Here is a 21,236-nt window from a genome sequence, read left to right on the forward strand (position 1 = left end):
TTTTGAACGTTAATTTCTCAAAATCCACTGGAGCACATATATTGAGACCTAGCAAAGGCACATCGGGCTACCAGTCCCTAATATTTTGCCAAGTTTCGTGCAAATCCATTCAGCCGTTCGATTATTATTATTATTTTTTTTTTTTGCCCCGCGGGGCCCTTTTAAAACCTCCACATCAAACCTAGGGGGTCAGCGAGGATCTACTATGCCCCCTTATAGTTATTTCCCCCTTTGTTTTGACCTCCTCTTGTCTCTCGATCCTACCGAGAGACAAGATGGCGGCCGCTACGGACTGTTTGGAATGTTGACAGACGCCGGAGAACCAATCAGCTTCGCTTCACAAAGCTCCGTTGCGCGAAAAGTCCGCGTCCTGGGCCGCTGCCCAGTCCGCTGTTACAGATATATATCTTTTTTTAAACGTTAATTTCTCAAAATCCACTGCAGCACATATATTGAGACCTACAAAAGGCACATCGGGCTACCAGTCCCTACAATTTTGCCAAGTTTCGTGCAAATCCATTCAGCCGTTCGGGCTAAAAGTGAGGCCAACCGCCCTATGGAAATTAACATGGGAAAAACGCGTTTTGGGACCCCCCTTTTTTCTCGGCCCCCCCTTGACGAACCCCCCCAAAATTTTCAGGGGCTGCTCAGAAACAAAATGTGCCATTTTCCTGAAAATTTCAGCCAATTCCGTCCACAAACGCCAAAGTTATTAGACATAGAATTTTCAAAAATCCCATAGAGAAAAAATCCTAACTATATATACCTACTGGCGACCGCCAGTAGGTAATATATATATATATATATATATATATATATATATATATATATATATATATATATATATATATATATCACACATACATACACACACACACACACACATAAATATGAATATTGAATTTCTAGCATTTTCCAGAGGTGGTAACCAATACCAAGGTCCTTCTCTACAAACGTAATCTGACATTTCATGCAACAAAATATCAGTAGGTATTACTACAGAAAAACAACCTACCCTATTTACCATATGCTTTTCACAATTATGTAAACTCAATTGCATTTATCACAATTGTTCATAAAGAAACTGATCAGACCTATGGAATGGGAATTTTTTTTTACCTATTGAACCAATCAGGGCTCCAGCGATCATCGTTGGCTAATCACCATAACAATCGCAGGCCTCCTGTACTAAGATTTAGCTTTCCCACAAAGCAACCATCAGTATACAATCAGTCACACACAATTTAAGTCAACAAAGCAAAATACTCTCTTTTAAGGTGGCCTAAGCAGGATTCCGACACTGCAAATATTCCATGCTCACTTCAGGCATACTTAAATAAAACTACATATATGTACAAAACTACAGTTCTGAAGCTGGATAAAACGTACTGCATTCAGGATGCTGCTTACTGAGTTTTAGTAGAGAGCACAGGTAAAGGACATTAAGACACAAAGGGGGTGGGAGAGTTACTTTTTGATATAACTGGCATATAAGTTATTATAATTGTGTTAACACAGTATTGGAAGAACCAGTAAAATGCCAATAAAGATGGTTATTTAAAAAATGTACAAAACTAAAGTTGGCCAAAACATATACTGTCTCGCTCAATAGGACATAACAAGAATCAATTATCACAATTACATTCTACTCCCAAGGTTTCTCAGAGTGGGTGACCAATACCAAAACCCTTCCCTACTATGGTAATAGAGATTACATGCAAACAATACCTTTCTATGGCTTGTAACGTAATAGGATAATGATCCACTGTTAGAGGACTATTGACTTTACCATATGCTTTTCACAATAAATAAGCCAGACTAACTGCCTTTGTAATGACTTTTCATAATAGACAGGCCAGATCTTTGGTATTGGCATAGCATTTCCTTGTATATCAAGCAAGCCTATAGCCGTTATCATTGGCTTATGACCATAACCATCTCAGGCCTACTGTACGGAGCATAAGTATTCTTACAAGGCAACCACCAGGCACACAGTAACACAAATGCAACTGTATACAAAAAGAACAGTTGGACAGTTTCCTCCCCGGGGAAAACAAAGAAAGGAGGGGGCCACATGGCAGCCCTTATGGAACACTAAATGGCCCTCAATAGCTCAATACTGCTTCTTAAAGATCTTTTGCCGCTGATCACATAAAAGACCGACAACACCACGGTCAAGCGAGGCCTAAAAAGCAATGTTCACAAAGTTGTAGCTTCAGAAGTGGGACAGCTGGAATGTTGAGGCTGAATGGTTGTCATTGGCCTGTTTGTCTATGAGCAAGCATAATGCTTCCAGCAACTAAAATCACAAGCAGGATGTATATGTTTATATCGAACCATGGGAAAAGAAACAAGGATTTGAAATGCATTAGGTCTCGCATTATTAAAGTTTGAGCTATTGGTATTGTAAATGACAATGCCTTTTATTCATTTGCATCAGTGCGTAAACAAGCACTTTGTACTTATAGTCCATGCTTATGGTAAGCAAGGGTGGCAGTCTCTTTTACTGCCAGTCTTGCTCATCGTAAGCAAGGACTATACGTTCAAAGTGCGTGTTTATGCACCGATTGCAGGTTTTAAAAACAAATCAATAAAAGGCATTGTCATTTACAATGCCAATAGCTCAAACTTTAATAATGCGAGACCTTATGCATTGTAAATGCTTGTTTTTAGAATGTATGGTATAAAGATCCCTTTGACATACATTATAAGGATATTGCTCGTCACTGAGGAGTTCTGTGAACATAAAGAGGTTGTAGAACATTAAGGTGACTTTCACTATCGTATTGTGTGTTTCATTAATTATGATATAGGGTCACACCATTGCCCTTTCATGAAAAAGGAACATTTTTGGTGTTGAGCTCCTGCCTACGAATGAGTATGCTTGCAAATTCATAGAATACAGAATCTATAGTGAAAAATTGTAATTCTGCTATGAAACCTACTTTCATTCTATCTGATGGCTCTAGCACACTTATCTTACCTGTAATACGTTATTACTGTTAAACGACTATCTAATTTTCTTATTACATGTGACTACTGGTGTCACATCTAGACTGTGATAACAAAAGTAGACAGCTTTTTGCAAAGAGAGTGTGAGCATTATGTATCATATTCTAATTGTTATTATTGTTGAAGATGTTGATTTGCCCTACCATTCCTCAACATTGACAATGTCATATTGTGCTTCATGCACTTGCATATATGGTTTAGGCTCCACCTTTCTGCTTTTCTCTTCACCAGGGACCTGCACAAGTAAAGGGGACATGCTCTTATATAGCAGTGAGCATTTTCTGTAAGTTGCTTCGGTCTTGACACCTCAGTCACCAATGTCTTTACCAATCACCAAGAAAGTGTTGACTGAAAAGTCAGAAAAAACAGAAATGGCCTCTTGTCCAATAACCCTGATTTGGGGATCTCGCAGCTTGAAACTGCTTATCATGCAATCAGAACAGCATCTTTCCTGCCCACTCCTACAACTGAGATACTTTGTATGACTTCTCATCACTAAGCCAGGTACACAAAAGTACTTGCACATCTAACTCAAACACAGGTACTAAATAAAGGCATTGGCAAGGGCAAAATCTCAATCTTGGTTCACAAAAAAAGAAATGGTGGAAATTTTCCTTTGCAAAAGCAATTTAATTTCATAAAAATGCCCCCAATATGGTGGAATTTCCATACGAGGATATGTGCGCATGGGGTGATTTATCTTTGTTCCTAGGTAGTACCAGCTACATTAATTGGAGAAAACCCAAAAACTTGCCAATCTGTAAGGGGTGCAAGCATTTTGGAAATGCATTTTCCCACCAAGAAAACATGTATGGATTTATGCCTGTCATGGGCAGGAGTAAATGTTTTGGGGTTTCTAAAGAGGGGGCAAAAATGATATGGTTGTAGGGGAAGGCATTTTTTCAAAGGGAAAACCCGAAAGTATGCCTATAATTTTTTCAAAATCCTTAAAAGTCAAAATGATCTTCTAAACGTGGGCGTATAGCTGCCTAGGTACATTTCTGACTTTTCTAATTGCACTTTGGTGAATCAGAACAATTAACCCTAAGCTGTTTACATGATTCTTTCAAGATAATTATTCATTTGCAGCTCTTCTGTAAGTATGGGTTCTAAACTGAATCCACAGGAAACACAATATCATTATTTTGTAATAACATGTGGGTCTCTTTATAAATCTGCACCAAATTTGGTAGATTACTTGTTATGTTACCTCAGGGCTATATTTCCGAAATGTAACATATTTTTGAAGGGGTTATTAAAGAAAGCAATTTGGCGATATGCATGCTAAATCTCACAGACAAGTTTTGCTTTTTTCTAGAGCAAATATTAATTGAGCAATGTATACCAGAATTTGCATAAGACATGCGTTGTGCCAGAACACATCCTTGGTGTGGTTTGGTGTAAACTTGTTCAGTATTTTTTTTAGATAATTGCGTTTAAAAACACCAACAATCCAGACTTGAGAAAGCTAACCTTGGCATTACTCGGCCATTAGGTTTGTGAACTGATAACAAGAATTGATTGGCTGTGAAGACATCATGTTCATGAACTGACATCAGCAGTTGGGAAGCCAAACCTTCTGTGATTCAATGAGAAGGAATGTTTTCACTCTCTGGACATGCTTACATAGTTTGTGAAACAAACACGGTTTATGAACCATAGAAATCTGGTCATAAACTAACCAAAGATGTTTGGAAAATGCCCCCCGTTCCAGAGAAAACTTGGAGAAAAAAAATTGACCTGTATCTACTTGTGTGCTCAATAGTTGATCGGAGGGAGAAAAATATTTTACGAATTATGGCCTGCCTTAAACACATCTCACAGACTGGAGCACAGTGGTTCACAAATCAAGTGTATGTATGCATGTATGGATGTGGTATTTGTATAACATGAATTTTGAAGAAATGCAGCAGAGCACTGGAGAGGGTTAAAGCCAAAGATACCATCAAGCAAACATGATTACAACCACATAAGGTTCAAGGTCCTCATGAAACGCTGTATGATCAAGTGCCATCTGTCCAGTGGTTGTGATGACTCACAGTTCATGAACAAAGATTGGTTCACAAACCTAGAGCCTAAGTCCCGAACCGAAAGCTCCATTAGAATAAAATGGTCCACCGTGGTTTATGAACCTCTAGACCGGGTTCGTAAAATTGAGAAAAAAAAATTAAAAAATTAAAAAACCTATATAGAAACCTCCCCATACGAAAAAAAATATATATATAAAAACAGTGGTCTGCCAAATGCCCCTTCATTTATCTAAAGTGGGAAAGATTGAGAGAGAGAAAGAGAGAGAAAGAGAGAGAAAGAGAGAGACAGAGAGAGACAGAGAGACAGACAGAGAGACAGACAGAGAGACAGACAGAGAGACAGACAGAGAGACAGACAGAGAGACAGACAGAGAGACAGACAGAGACAGAGACAGACAGAGTGAGACAGAGAGAGACAGAGAGAGACAGAGAGAGACAGAGACAGAGAGACAGAGAGAGAGACAGAGAGAGAGACAGAGAGAGAGACAGAGAGAGAGACAGAGAGAGAGACAGAGAGAGAGACAGAGAGAGAGACAGAGAGAGAGACAGAGAGAGAGACAGAGAGAGAGACAGAGAGAGAGACAGAGAGAGAGACAGAGAGAGAGACAGAGAGAGAGACAGAGAGAGAGACAGAGAGAGACAGAGAGAGACAGAGAGAGACAGAGAGAGAGACAGAGAGAGAGACAGAGAGAGAGAGACAGAGAGAGAGAGACAGAGAGAGAGAGACAGAGAGAGAGACAGAGAGAAAGAGACAGAGAGAAAGAGACAGAGAGAAAGAGACAGAGAGAAAGAGACAGAGAGAAAGAGACAGAGAGAAAGAGACAGAGAGAAAGAGACAGAGAGAAAGAGACAGAGACAGAGAGAAAGAGACAGAGACAGAGAGAAAGAGACAGAGAGAAAGAGACAGAAAGAGAGACAGAAAGAGAGACAGAAAGAGAGACAGAAAGAGAGACAGAAAGAGAATGCTACAACTGCCCACAGAGACAGGAGGAAAGCCAACAAAGTCAGTGGAGAGGTCGAGAACAAGCAGCTGAGACAGAGGCATGTTGGAGTTGATACAAAAAGAGCGAGTTTGGATAGTGCAGAAATATTCCGCACTACAAAACTAAAATAGTGATATAGGGCAAAGGACAGCTATTTGAAAAAGGTATAGCTGCATGTGGACTATAGACAGGGCTTTAAGTGGGCCGGGTCTCACCGGGTCTGAGCACCGGCAGTTCTTTAAAGGGGGCCTCGAAACGTGTCTCTATCGGGCTCTGTTTTGTGCCCTGGCACAGGCGGTCCGTTTTTCTTTGGATTAGAGTGACAGCAGGCACAACGATGTGCGCTACTCACACTGCTCACTTCTCTGTAGCAGAGAAGTTACGCCATTACGTCATGCCGGAAGAGCGTGGTAGGGGAAAGGGAAATCCTTTAAAGAGAGTCATTTTCTCTCTGGATTTCCCTTCTCTCATTGAAACTCAGGAGCAGCAACTTTGTCGTGGTGTCACCAGGGCCTCAAGTACAAGCTTTTTCAATGTTATATACAAGCCATAGTTACTGCTTATTTATCTTATGCAACTAACAACCATTGACAAAGCCAATGGTCCTGCCTTGTTGTAGGTATGATTCACTTGTATCGTGTATCTGGGTTCAATGACAGAAACATCAAAATACAAGTCGGGCGGCACACCGTGCTAAACACAGATTTTTAGCTTCTGTGTTTTAAACCACGCCCTTAATTACATTGGCCACACCCCTTTACGAGACCCCCTAGTTTTTTCATCCCACTTAAAGCCCTGACTGTAGAGCTTAGAGCACAGTGTGCGCGCGTGGCGCCCTCCTGCTCCACTGCTCTTCCAGAGAATAAGTGATGAGCGATTTGTGCCACGCGCACTACATCCAGCGCTAGAGTACAGCAACACAATGACACACACACAGGGCTGCAGCCCGCGGGATGAGGTGCACGGTTGTGTGCCGTCCTCTCAGACCTAGATTCCATAACAGCCGCCCCGGATGGGGTGCACTCCGCTGCCCCGTAGAGAGGAGGCACCGCTTCCTATCCATGCTGCGCGTATGCGCCGGCTGTGAAGGGACAGCTTTTGAGGGAGGGCTTCCTGGCACGTGAGAGCTCGAAGCATGGCTTGACTTAGTTAGCGAAAGGAGGCGCCTACTTCCCAGGACGGAATAATGTTCGCTGAGAGAGGCTGAAACATGGAAGCACTTTCAGCTTCTTGCAGCACGGATGCCTCTACCCAAGCAGCCAGATCCCTAGGTTCATTGGGGAGGGTGCGTCCTCCGCAGGGCGTAAAAACACTCATAGCAGCACTCCCCTCTCTGCTCCGGACAGCCCAGATGTACGTAGGAGGGTGGGGTCCCTATGTGCTCGTACAGCACAGAGCTCCATGCACAGCCAGCGCGCGTGAGGTGCGCCGGGACTGAGTGGGGATGCGCACTCTGACAGGTGAACGCACACATGTCCGCGCGCTGTTCTGTGTTGGTGCCATGCCTTCTCTTAGGGATGCACACGCCCCGTGTGCGTGCGGGAGAATGTAGAGCAGACACAGGAGCAAGGGGGAGCTGCTGGCAAGCCGGAGCCCGCACCAATGCGCGGGCTGCCGAAGTTCTGTTAAAAAGCTCACGAGTAGTGCGCGTGCCACTGCGCGGCATATGTCTTCAATTATCGCGCCCGTGTCCGGGCATGATAATTGAGGACATATCGGCTTTGGTGCGCGTAACAGACACCAATAGCCCATAGGCGGATCTACGCGACCGCCTATGGCCTATTGCATGTTCTGTTAAACAACACACACGCAAAGCCCAATCAAAATTGACCATAGGAAATGAACACGCACAAGCGTGTGGAATTTCCAGGTCCATTTTGAAAACGCGTACAAAAGGACTCTGGCTGCGCGAACACTGCTGCGCAGTGTATCGCTAGGCCGAGACCTAAAAATTACCCAAGCCAGCGCAACCATGAAATACAACGCTAAAAAACGAACACAAATAAAAACACATTCTTTGTAAAATAGACTACATCTCTAAAGCTATACAGGCTCAAAACAAGTTGAAAACACCACCTAACAAATCAAATAGAATTTAAACTGCCAACCTCCTAACTCAGTGGAATAGAACACACAGGTATATCGAACACTCTGGGGTAAATGAAATAAGCATTGGTAAATCTAAGTGTGCATTTTTCAAAACATTTTACTTTTGAAGACATATGCAAGATTCAATAAAAATGGTAAACAAATATACGGCACTGGTCCAGCAGCGGAGCCATACCAGCTGGTGCACTGGAGGGCACTCCATTTCAGGCAGCGGTGCTCAAGAGCTGGCAATATGGAGTCACTCACATTGAAAGGCATCCGATCGGTAATAAGGGCTGATGCAGTGCCTCATGCTGTGTAGCATGTGCATCACATCTCAACAGAACCGTGGATAAAGAGGGCCGACACAAAGCACATCATCTTATGTATGTATTTTTATTACGAAACTAGGAGGCTGACGAGACAGCTACCTCTGCCACTCTGTCAGACCTAAAAATAAGTACATGGGATGTTAAAGACAAACTGGTGTGTCTCTGATGACACTGCAATGGCATAGGAGCTGTATCTGGTAATGCTTGAGGTGGTTTTCGGTTTTATTGTTATATGATCAATGGCAAAACATATGTGTACGTATACAGCATTGATGTGTTCTCTTGTATTGCCCAATATGGGGCGAATTGCTAACTACTGATCAATGAAACGAACTTTTTTTTTTAAAAATGGAAAAAAAAGAAACTGGTAAACAATATTATGAAAGGCAAAGCAGAAAATATAGAAAGACTGCGGAATCACCAAGAGAAATTAGAAAAGGCGTCTATTGACAGTCCTTACTTATAGCTAAAGCCCATGATTTTTCGGGGTGTTCCAAGTGTATGTCTCACACAGATCCTTGTATCCGCCTACCCTGATTCAGAGTTTCATGACCATACTATGTTTCAGCTCATGCCTAGTTTCATGCAAACTAGCATTGAGTTTTCACACACATACCATATGAAACTTGCTGGCACACATGAATACTCACTTCGACTATAAAAGCATCTCATTTCTTCTCTCAGCCCAGGGCAACAGACACATAATTAACTGGACATACAATTAGCTACCAACATCCATAAAAGCAAAAGCATTCGAACGACAAGCTCCACTAGCCCCAGGCCAAACAGAAAGGACAAACACCATGGCAGCTCCCAAGAGATCGAAATCAGAAAAAAACACTCCTGGCGACCTTTTTATGAGCTATGGAGCAGAACTATATAATGCACAGAAAACCGTAGACATCACTAACCTATCACCAGAAACCGAGAGGCACGTGCCACATTCGAGCTACAAGGTAGTTTTTCCATGCATGCAAATATCTTACCGTTCATAAAGTCCGAATAGTAGTCTGATATCACACCCACTTCAAATAGGAACTACAAACTACATGCAGAAGCAAACGATATTTTGGAAAACTCTCTGAAAAACAGACCATTTCAATTTCTTGAGGACTATGCTAATAATACGCCAAGATGATCGACTCCACTGATGACTTCATTTATGCAGACACTCTGTCGTTGATCAAACTACACACTGTACCTCATGGTTGGGTAATCGTCATTGAATGCAGGGCACACAGCTTACTCACTGGTACAACAGTGCATATATGCACAAATTAATTGCGGTGTCAACTAGGGTGTGAAATTCATGAAGTCACACAATTTCCGAACGGCACAACAGCACAGAATTATCCTCATGATCCAAGGTATAGAATACATGTCTATCCATACACTACTTGCCGCCTATACTTTATTATGTTTCTCCCACTGGAAGTTGACAGGAGTTGGAAAGAAATTGTTGAAGGAACTAGCACGAAGCTCTGAGCAGCAGAAAAGGTAGCCTTATTACCACAATACACAGAGCATTCAGGCTGAAAGCATGAAATGAAGGAAACCTACTAACCACCACAACCGAAGATTTTGCAGGAAGGGGTGAGGGGGTAGTAAAAGTTGCAAGTTAAGAGACACCTATGCAAAGGTAGGAGAAACAGGAGAAGGAGGTAAATTGACAACTATTCAAATGCAGAATTCGAGGCTACAGGGGATAAATCTCCGGCAAGATGCCACACAAAAGGATTACAAATGTGGTTTTCGTATTTTGTGTATTGAAACAGAGGAATTAATTATTCTACTTGACTTTCACATAAAAATCCATCTACGTGACCAAGAAATTATGCCTCTAAACTGTAACATAAAGAAAAAGACTATTCCCTGTAGTTTCTGGAAAAAAACAATTTATTAAATCTTTTTTTGTAAATCAGGTTTAACTATTCCAGGTAGAGTACAGAAAAAGGATAACGTGCTACATACAGATAAATAACCCAGCTAATTGTAACTCTTTTAGAAAAATAGTAAAGTTCAATGGATTTAAGCGTCTGATGCATCAATCTGCCGTACACAAGTTTGAATCTCAGTAGACAACAGGTGATTTTCATCATTCCCAAGTTACAACTTACCACAACTGGCTAACAGTAAGAAATACTTTCGGCACTAGGGAAACGTCACTCGGTCGCAGAGAGTGCAAAAAAAGTGAATATTTGACATTACTCATACCTGTACATCACAATTCATACTTACTTCGTGATAGAACTTACAATCCTCTATGTGCCAATTTGTTTTTTTATTCAAACCAATTTCTAAGAAACCATCAGCTTTTGTCGTACTCTGCACTGATATGTCATAGGCAATTATTTGGTTTATAGTTTGCATTCAAAGACATCACTGATTTTCAAAATAACACCACTAATTTTAAATATTTTAAAAGATATGTCCCAAAATATTTTCAAAAACCAAACCATACTTCTGACAAACCTTACCCTAAATCTTTCAAAGACCTACATCACAATGCATCCACAGTCCACAAACCAGCCACCTCTCCTACCACTTGTTGACCATAACCTAGTCTTTCACACTGTCCATCATTCTGCTGCCTTTTGGCTAGGTGTGCGCTATAGAAATAGCGGGTACATATGTACGCACTCTAGCCTTGATCAGAGTCTACATCATAAACGAACTCAAACCTTAATGCTGAACCGAACCTCACCTACAGGGACCATACTGCGAGGACACCCAACTTTATTAACCCTTCATCAAATCCTAAACCTGATCTCATCCATTATCCTGACCCAACATAATCCACCCTTTAGATTATCATAACCTTAACCATGACACTACCCTCCCCCCTATTTTCACAGTAACATCACCCAAATCCTTATTCTGGACCAATTATTACTCAGACCTTATATGTTAATAGATGTTTAGCTCAACACTAACCAGATCCAAGCCTTTGTCCTTATCATACTCCCAAACATGAACCTTTATTCCCTTCCCTAATCAAAAACAATCTTGCCCAGTACCCTAAGGCTATCTTTCATTCAAACGGTTAACCCAACTAGGAACCCTATCTCTGAACCTGACGACTTCCATATCTATCATCTTCACCATATCCCTTCTTTATAACCCGAATTTCGTTCAAATTTAATTTTCTTATTTGAATTTCTTTTATTTGGTTTGTAATTAAATGTTTAATGAAATGGCGGTCTGTAATGTTATGAGAGGTTCTCTGAGCCAACGTCTCAGAAGTGTGGAACTCCTGTTTATGTTGGATTAGTTGTCTGTTGCCATTTCAAAGCATGTTCAATATGTGCCCTTAACTTAAACCTTCGCTGCCGCCAATGAGAGTGAAGCTCATGTCACCAAACAGAATGAAGCATACAGGGCTAGCTGCAGAAAGCCAGAGAGATGTGCACTGCATCGTGGGGTATGTGAATGATACTGAGATGGCATTGGTCTTCAAGTATGGAGGCAGAATGAACGCAAAGCGAGTTCAAACGGCCAAAGTTTCAATCTCTATATTAAAACTGTGTTGAAGAAAAATAAAAACACACACAGTGAGTGCAGGCATGGAATCTTTTTTGCAACCAAGGCCCCATGTTCCAAGTGCCTTCAGGCTCTGTGCTGCTCCTGTTAGCATCAACAAAGACTCCGGAGCAGAAGGGCACCTTGGTTCTAAATATTAAGCAAGTCCCATCCCATTCCACTCATTTAACACTGAATTTAAGCCCATTTCCAGTTCTGAAAGGCCACAATACTAGCACGAAAAAAGGTACATATAATTATCATAAGTGGCAACCTTTACAGTTTTTATCCTCTAAAAATGATATGATTATAACTACACTAGTACATAGCTGTACTTTCCTTGACTTCAAATGCAGTAGATTAGAGACTTTATATGTTTTTTCCTGGTCCATAAAATCCGATGGATCTGTTTCGACAACTTATTCTCCGATGTACACCATTCCAAGAAGTAACAGACATTACAACAGTCCGAATCACAATAGGCTATATAAACATTGTCAATTAGGAAAAAACCTATAAGTCAGAAGCCTGAAAGCCTGAAATCCATTGCCTCAAACATGACCTTAAATAACTCATGTTTTCTCTAGGAAGCAGCTCAAGACTATTAATAGTTAAACAATGAAATCTATAAAGACAGTTGGTTTTCTTTAATGGTTCCACGTTCGACATGTTTTACCTGTAGAGTGCCGTCAGACATTGAATTGGGCATCTGTCAAGAACTTTGATGCATGGTACTGTCTTCAGATGACAGGCTGCCCCTTCAGGGTCACCATTTAGAAATTTGATTAGCAAAACTTATATACATCTACAAATAAAATATAACAATTGTTCCTCCATATCTATACTGAGTGCCTTTAAAATATCGAAAATGTTATACCCTCTTAAATGATATGTTGACCATAGATTAACTAGAGGACAGTTTATTACCACCTAACATCAACTAATCTATACTTATTTGCACCACTAGGGTCAAGAGGTCAGTAGGCTTTAAATTTGGATGTAGATATGCAAATGCCGATTACTCTTGGTAAAAGAGCCAGGGTATTTTAATCACAGCACTTGATCAAACGGTATACAGAGCCTAGCTGAACACTTTTATGTATTTGTCCTGGTCTTAAGAGAATCCTCCAACATATGTAATCCCTGACCCAAACAGAGAGCATACCATCAACACAGTAGTACAAAACATAGTAAGGCAACAACGACTTAAGAGCGCCTGCCAGACTATCTTTATGGCTGGTCTAGTTACCTGAACTATTCTGATGGATTATTGTATTCTTATCATAGACATCGCAAACCAATCAACATAAGCCTGTCCGCCACTTGAGAAATGAAATGGCAAAACGTCTCAAATAATATTCTCGATCAGAAAGTATAAAAAATAAATGAGACCCTTTAACCAATTAAAAAGCAGCAACATTTTACTGTCAAGCATAACTTGATACCACATTCTATATTTGGAGATACAATATCCAAATGAGCAAGATTGCCATTTGTGACAACCACAACATCCAGGGGTCAAATATTTATTCTGGGGGCATCGGTCAAGATAAGAAACCAGATGCAGCAACTATTTCTATTCGGTTATCAGTTTATTGCTTTTTAAATCTCCTCTTAACTTTCATTCTATTTTAATAAATCACGTTTCAGTATATAAACGGTTGTACATTAGCTTGGTCGAGACGTGAGTATTCACTTTCTTGGACATTACCAAATACGAACATTCTGACTAGTGTGCTTTCAAAGCAAGTGTGTCCGATATTAAATTGGGTTCGCTCTAACTTGAGAGAGTTTTATTTTAGTACAACCCCCTCCCCCCACCTCCATGACATCAGGTTTCGATTTATCCTGCTGGAGACATTTCTAATTACACTTAAGTATGCAAATTTGCGGGAGAAGCCTTGTGTCTTGTAGAGCCCAAGACAAGACTTGAATCGTAGGAGCTGCAAAGGAGAAAAGTGTGTTGGGGTAGGAGCAGAACATGCCATTTTTTCAGACCCCCCAGATACAATCAAAAGGAGGCAAAAAGTACATTAATTCCAGAAGTGCTGCAGTGGGAAAGTTGGAGATGGAGCATAGGTGCAAGCTAATCTGCTACAAACAGCAAAATTAAGAAAGGAATATTTTAAGTGCTTTCTGTAACACCGCCTTTTACAGAAAATCAGTCAATGTTCATACAATTTTGCATCTGTAATGGTGAAAAGTGAAATGGAAGATGCTCGTAAGAAAGGCTTTAAGGATATTACACAGCATCAGGTTCATGGGACTTTAAGAGCTCTTTCTTAATCAGTGCTTTCTGTTGGTCTTCCCCTATCAGCCTCCAGCCCGACACCTGGTTTCTCTCTCGAGTTCCAAACATCTTGCCAAATATTGCTTCATCAGTCCTGTTCCGGCATCTGAGAAGTCACAGAGCAAATAGAATATCATTTTCTTCAGAAAACGATGTTAACACAGAACATCTCTATTCCAGATAAGGGTCTGAGTGTGAAGTGAACTAAATGGAAAATAACTAAAGTAATGAACGATTTGCCACAATGCAAATTAACTGCATGACGCAGAAGTACTACAACTTGTGTAGTAGCATTCAACTAGCTTCAGAATTACACCCCCTCACCCCTCCTCTCAACTCTACTCTAAACTGGTATCCCAGAATGTTTACATATGCATTGTAATCAAAATGAAGTATATCTATTGCATAGAATGCTTACATGTGCATCCTTGGGTAAGAACCACTCCCACGGCCCATCATTTTTAAAATTATGAATGTTAATGGTCACTGAAGAAACATTTATTTCAATTGTGTTCCAAAGCTAGCGCACCTTCTATATGTGTACTGTATAACTCTTAACGTGCATTGAACTTCTCTCATTTTAGTCCGTTTTCCATGTTTTTTAATCAACATAATAACTTCTTTTCGCCATTCTATTTCTTGCTCTGTTTTTCCCCAGTGTGATCAGCTTCCTATTATTATTATTGTTTTTTTTTACTGTGTTCCACATTGATTATCATTTGCTTGCTAGTGCAATCTGAATTATTATGAAGCGGAGTTTTATTTCTATGAATTTCATGGATGCCATATTTTTATAGTGCACACCTGGCTTAATTGTGTTCGAATACCGAATGAATTGGTTTTGGACTGCTCAGTCATTTCCGGTTTCCATCTATTCACCTGGGCTTTTCTTGATGAATCTCTGTAAGCTTCAACACCATTGAGTTGCTCATAGGTGTTTGATATATAATGCACTCCGTATGTCACCTTCTTCAGCTTTCTGTTTTCCGAACAGCATTTTATTCATTTGGCTTCGTGAGTCACCAACTTCCATGCCTTTCGCTTTGTTACTTGTGGGCTTGCCAATGACTTGTAAAGATCTGTCTTGCGCTTCTAAAAGTTCACTGCTCGCCCACTTTCCGTTTTCCACTTGCAGGCTTATTTTAGAAGTATTTGGTGTCGCTATCCTTCATTGAAATCCCTTAGCACTGGTTTTTAATTTCTTTACTATTGGTGCTTGAATGATGGTCAGTTTAATGGATTTCTACTACTCGCCACATTCACATCCTTTTTTTTCTTCCTTTATTGGACTTTTATATAGAACTAGACCCGAAGGTATCAGAGCGCTTTACATAGCATTAGTTGCTTACAGACTGACATATTTAATTTTTCGTTAGGCACGAGGAGATCAAGTGATTTGCCCAGAATCACAGGATGTTGAGCATCCCTGCCGAGACACGAACCCGGTTCTCTAGCTTCGAAATCCACCGCCCTAGCCGTTTGGCCACATCTTCTTTTGGCTGCACGATGCTTTGATGCTTACTTTTGAAGGACTGTAATGTTCCAATGATTTTTAGAGCCACAGTCTCTGAAGATGCGGCTGTTCACCTCGGTTTTCTCTACACAGAATAATGTGTCAGCTACTCGTATTTTGATGGTATTTATGGTACTGTGTCATATCTCCATGTCGTCCTGTTCCTTCTACTTGTTTGCATTTTCTAAAGGTTCCCGGTTTGGTATTTCTCTTATGCTATCACGATACCTGTAATGTTTGTAACATGTGTAACCTGTACCGTGCCTTCAGTGTTTAAGTCTGAGATTAACCAATATCTTTTGAGGTCACTAAAATTGTATGATTAGAATGCTTACATATTGGGGCTTTGAGAAAGCCCCCTTGGTCAATTGATGTGATTTTCCTGAAACTATTAAGTCCCATCCTCTACTCAGTGACTATAGCATCATTCCTACTCACTTGACTCCAAACTAATATTAAACGTCATCATATAGTGTTGAATATGTATGCCACTTGCTCTTTTTCAAGACAATTATCCACAAATGTATTCCCCAAAAATATAGTCACAAATGTATTCCCCAAAAATATAGTCAATCGGGTGCATCATTTGTATTCATGTCAATATGGTCACAGTATTAACATTCTATACTTCCGGCAACAGCTTTTTCGTCCAGCGCTCAAGGATCAATACAAACCCCATGTGACTACGTTAACTTTGGTTGAATCCCTTGGAATACAACATTCCCTACTCTAATCATGGCGATCAGAGCACATTATATGCTTAAAGAGTTTCAATCGCAAATCCCTAGGTGTCAGTGGTATGCATCTTAACCCAGGGAGCGAGCCCTTTCCACTGTATGACTTGAAAGCACATTTCACTCCAAGTAACTGACTAATATCCACCACTGAAATTACTTCATATTTATTCACCACTTATACTTTATGGGCGTCCTGAATAGTGTGCGTGAACAAGCGCTAAATAAATACAAACCTTTTTCCTCCTCTATCCTTCTGCTATCATTCCAAATCCAAATAACTGACTAACCTATCCACCACTTAAATGTACTTGCATGTTTCACTATTCTAATTCAACACTAATCCTCTATGGGTCCCGGAGTAGCGCACTACTCGCCAAAAAAGCGTTTTGACGCCTCGTCAGGGGTAATAAGCGCTATATAAATGCAATTACAATACACTATTAATCCCAATCCAGGTAGGGTGACCAGACGTCCCGGATTTACCCGGACAGTCCCGTTTTTTCACCATCTGTCCCAGCAGAGTTCGCCAATTTTGGCTCATCTCCTGGTGTTTAGGGGGGGGGGTCGACTGACAGCAGTGAGAGGCACTTTTTTTGGGTGTTCTAAAGCAGTGCTAGTTAGCAGCTGTTATAAGCAAGCAATTTAATTAATAGGTATTATGTTGGTTGTAGAAATTATATGTTATTTATTTTCCCTAATGCATCTTCTGCGAACCTATGTTGATGAGAGCTGTCATTCTGCGCCATCCCGTGGATAAAAAAAATTGTAGTCCTCCTATTTTTCCAAAATGTCCCGGTTTTCGGTTCTCAAGATCTGGTCACCCTAAAACCAGTGGATCGCAGACGTTTCCATTCTAGTGGACGTGGCCAGAGCGTGTATACAATACTGCATGTGCAGTTGGCTTCCCCAGAAGTTCTCCCTGGTTGCTTCTGCAGTCACAGCAACCCCACAGCAGTCCCATCTGTGTCTTGTTTTCGTCTGTCAGATTCCTTCTGACAGTGGTGAGTTTTTGCATACCGAGGCAGTAGCCTCATTACTCCACATTCATTTCAAATTTTTTAGTCGCTGTTTAGGTTGTCTTATTGATGTGTGACGCGTTGTCACAGTTGAGGTTGGATGACAAGGTCAGCTCAGTGATGGGCCTACAGCAGTCCCGGGGGTACTCACGTAGGGTGACCAGGCGTCCCCGTTTTGCCAGGACGGTCCCCGTTTTTAACCAGCTGTCCCGGCAAATTTCAAGAAATGTAGCTCATGTCCCTGTTTCTAGAGAGGGTCGACTGAAAACTGTGGGAGGTGTTTTTTATGTTTTACAAAGCAGGGAAAGTTAGCAGTTGTTTCAAGAAAACAATTTAATTAACAGGCAAGCTACTGGATTTAAAAATTACATTTTATGTATGTTCTCACTGCCTGTTCTGTAATTCTCTGCCGAGAAGCGCTCTCATCGGTTGGAGTAAAACTGTAGTCCTGCTTCTATTTTTGTGAAATGCCCCGGTTTTTGGCTTTAAAATTCTGGTCGCCCTATACTCACGAGCCTTTAAACCCCGGGTGCACGCGCAGGCTGCAGGCCCGGGAACCCTTCTCCTATGTCTATGCTCCTGCAAGGCCCAGTCCGCTTTCTACTGACACGGACAACATGTCAAGTCTAGGCCGGGATCTAGAGCGCGCCTGTCAGTGACAGGACCTGCAGCTCGAGCAGCCTGGAGCCCGGGCTGTGCAGGCAGAGGAGGCCCCGGCTCTGCAGGCCTCAGTCAGGCTGCGGCTCTCCACCTCTGGCGAGGCCTCTCTGCCGCCCCCAGCACCGTGCGCACCCTGCACCCGGCCTCCCTCCCCCCTGAAGGCCGAGGCCCTGCAGCCCCCGGCTCTGCCCGCTCCTCCACCCCCCGCCGCGGCCTCCCATGGAGCTGTCAGTGGCGCCCGGCCCACCCTGCAGGCATACCCACCCCCACCCGAGCCCCGCTCGCTCCGGCAGCCCCCGGGGCCAGGCACTCACCGCACCCTCGCGCTGACCCCCGCGGCTGGCTCGCTCCCTCGGGGCGGGTGGCACCGGCCCGCCGCTCTCCCCCGCTCCACCTTTTCTCCGCCGTGTGTTTATTCTTCCCTCAGAGCTCCTCGGGCGCCATCTTACGATCGGTAGGCACTCTCGCTTCCGACCAATCAGAGCGCGGCGCTCCGGGGGCGCGCGCCACGTCTCGCGAGAGCCCCGGAGCCGCTCGGCTGACCGGCTTAAAGGGGCTGCGCGCGCCTGGCTCGAGCCTCTGGGGCCCTCCGGAAGCGGCGGCGCATGCGCAGTGGGCCCTGGGCAGAGAGTGACAGTCGTTGACAGAGGGCGGTTGGTGTTTACCTGAGGGAGACCGTGAGCGCCTCAAAACCGAGACGTTATACCACGTATCTCCCTGAAACTGCTCCTGTGACCCGTGTAAACCTCAGTAGTGCTAGCTACGGAGAATTCTGACGTGTCTCTTGTGCTCCCATGGAGCCAGGGAGTGGGAGGGACTGCCCTCGGCCTAGGACCTGTGTGAGGGGGCCTGGCTGCCGGTGGGTGCAAGGAGGCCCTCGGCCCAGGGCCTGTGTGGCGGTGTGAGGGGCCCCAGCTCAGGCCTGGCTGCCGGTGGGTTCAAGGAGGCCCTCGGCCCTCGGCCCAGGGCCTGTGTGGCGGTGTGAGGGGGCCCTGCTCAGACCTGGCTGCCGGTGGGTTCAAGGAGGCCCTCGGCCCAGGGCCTGTGTGGCGGTGTGAGGGGGGCCCAGCTCAGGCCTGGCTGCCGGTGGGTTCAAGGAGGCCCTCGGCCCAGGGCCTGTGTGGCGGTGTGAGGGGCCCCAGCTCAGGCCTGGCTGCCGGTGGGTTCAAGGAGGCCCTCGGCCCTCGGCCCAGGGCCTGTGTGGCGGTGTGAGGGGGCCCTGCTCAGACCTGGCTGCCGGTGGGTTCAAGGAGGCCCTCGGCCCAGGGCCTGTGTGGCGGTGTGAGGGGGCCCTGCTCAGACCTGGCTGCCGGTGGGTTCAAGGAGGCCCAGGGCCTGTGTGGCGGTGTGAGGGGGCCCTGCTCAGGTCTGGCTGCCGGTGGGTTCAAGGAGGCCCTCGGCCCAGGGCCTGTGTGGCGGTGTGAGGGGGGCCCAGCTCAGGCCTGGCTGCCGGTGGGTTCAAGGAGGCCCTCGGCCCAGGGCCTGTGTGGCGGTGTGAGGGGGGCCCTGCTCAGGCCTGGCTGCCGGTGGGTTCAAGGAGGCCCAGGGCCTGTGTGGCGGTGTGAGGGGGCCCTGCTCAGGCCTGGCTGCCGGTGGGTTCAAGGAGGCCCCGCTTGTTCGTAATCCATGTTCCGGTTTCCTTTCAACGTAGTTTTTATGTCATTAGTTCTGGCTACAGGCAGATTTAAATCTTTCTAAAACTAATTTGAACAAATCTAAGAAAAGAGACCGTGACGAGCAGTCCAGAGAGCTGGGGGTTTGCCCTCCTTCAACTATTGATTATTGAATGTTTTTATGGATTTCCATTCCTTGGGTGGGGCTTTCATAAAGGCCAGTCCAGTGTGTGGATGAAACAAGAACACGCTCTTGTTGGTTCCCCTTAGGGTTTTGTGATGGGACATTTATTTATTTTATTTATATTAAGTTTTATATAGCGCTAGCTAGACACGTGGGTATCAGAGCGCTTTACATACAACAAAGGAAAAGAAAAACATTGCATTACATCGCAGGACATGAGGCTTAGGGTGACCAAGCGTCCGTAAATTTCACGGACTGCCCGTTATTTGGACCCCTTGTCCGTTGTCCGTGAGCATTTCTTTCACGGACGCCATTTGTCCGTAATTTTGGGGATGGCAGCAGGCTGTGCCAGCTCGCACTTCTCTGAGGCAGCAGCAGCCCCTCCTGACCTCGCTCAGTCTAAGTGTCTAAGTACGGGCCCATTGTCATTCTGATGTGCCGATTATCACCTAAAGAATGACAATGGTCCAAAGGTGTGGAGAAGCAGGGGGGATGGGGGGGCAGATAAGTGTTTCATGGCCCTTCCTTTGATCTGTAACTCACAGATAAACTAGAATAATCACTGTGATGCTGCAGCTTGAGTGTGTGTGTGTGGGGAGGGGGGGGGGGAGGAGGGTGCAGTGGGGCAGATGGTGCTGTAGTAGGCAAAAGCAGCGACAGAAAGGGAAATTATGATAATGGTAAATCAAACAAGCATTTGCAATGCAACAGGTCTTGCATTTACGCGATTTTGAGCTATTGGCATTGTAAATGACAATGCGTTTTATTTATGCTTCAAAAACCAAAACATAAATAAGAGGCATTGTCATTTACAATGCAGATAGCTCAAACTCAAAGACCTGTTGCATTGCAAATGCTTGTATTTTTTTTTATCCGAGTGCTGTGCAATGTCTTGCAACATACCAGTGTATGCACAGAAAAAGTGTCACTGAGAGACAGTTGTTACTGAAACCAATCTTGTTAGTGTCTCACGAGACTTTTCAGTTTCAATGCGCGGTGAGTGATTAGTTAGTAAAAAAAATTTACAAAGTACTGGCAAATTACTATTTGTTACAAAATCTTGATTTTGCTGTAAAAAGTTAGCAATTTCACCCACGTCTAGATCCAGCTGGATTGCGCATTAAGAACTTTGTGAGTATCGCCCGTTTAGAAGTGGGGAAGGAACTGAAGGCTCGAGCCAGAGGGCTGGTTCTGGCTCGGCCCGAGGGTTTCTAGGGCCCTCAAGCCCAAAACAAGCGGAACTTTTAATGTGGCGTCTG

The 21,236-nt window shown here is 43.6% G+C and overlaps 1 protein-coding gene across 3 annotated transcripts in view; it reads right to left on the reverse strand.

Annotated features, from left to right (window-relative positions):
* QRICH1 (glutamine rich 1) overlaps positions 1 to 18,791 on the reverse strand; it is a 190,136-nt gene extending 171,345 nt beyond the window's left edge. Inside the window, exon 1 of one of the 3 annotated variants that reach the window (XM_078661804.1) lies at positions 18,495 to 18,791. The gene's annotated coding sequence lies outside the window, so the exon portion shown is untranslated. The remainder of the gene's footprint in view (positions 1 to 18,494) is intronic. The other 2 variants (XM_078661803.1, XM_078661807.1) reach the window with 2 other exon arrangements.
* Positions 18,792 to 21,236: the final 2,445 nt, after the last annotated feature.

This window comes from Lissotriton helveticus, chromosome 9, assembly GCF_964261635.1.
Source record: "Lissotriton helveticus chromosome 9, aLisHel1.1, whole genome shotgun sequence".
NCBI classification, from domain to species: Eukaryota; Metazoa; Chordata; class Amphibia; order Caudata; family Salamandridae; genus Lissotriton; species Lissotriton helveticus.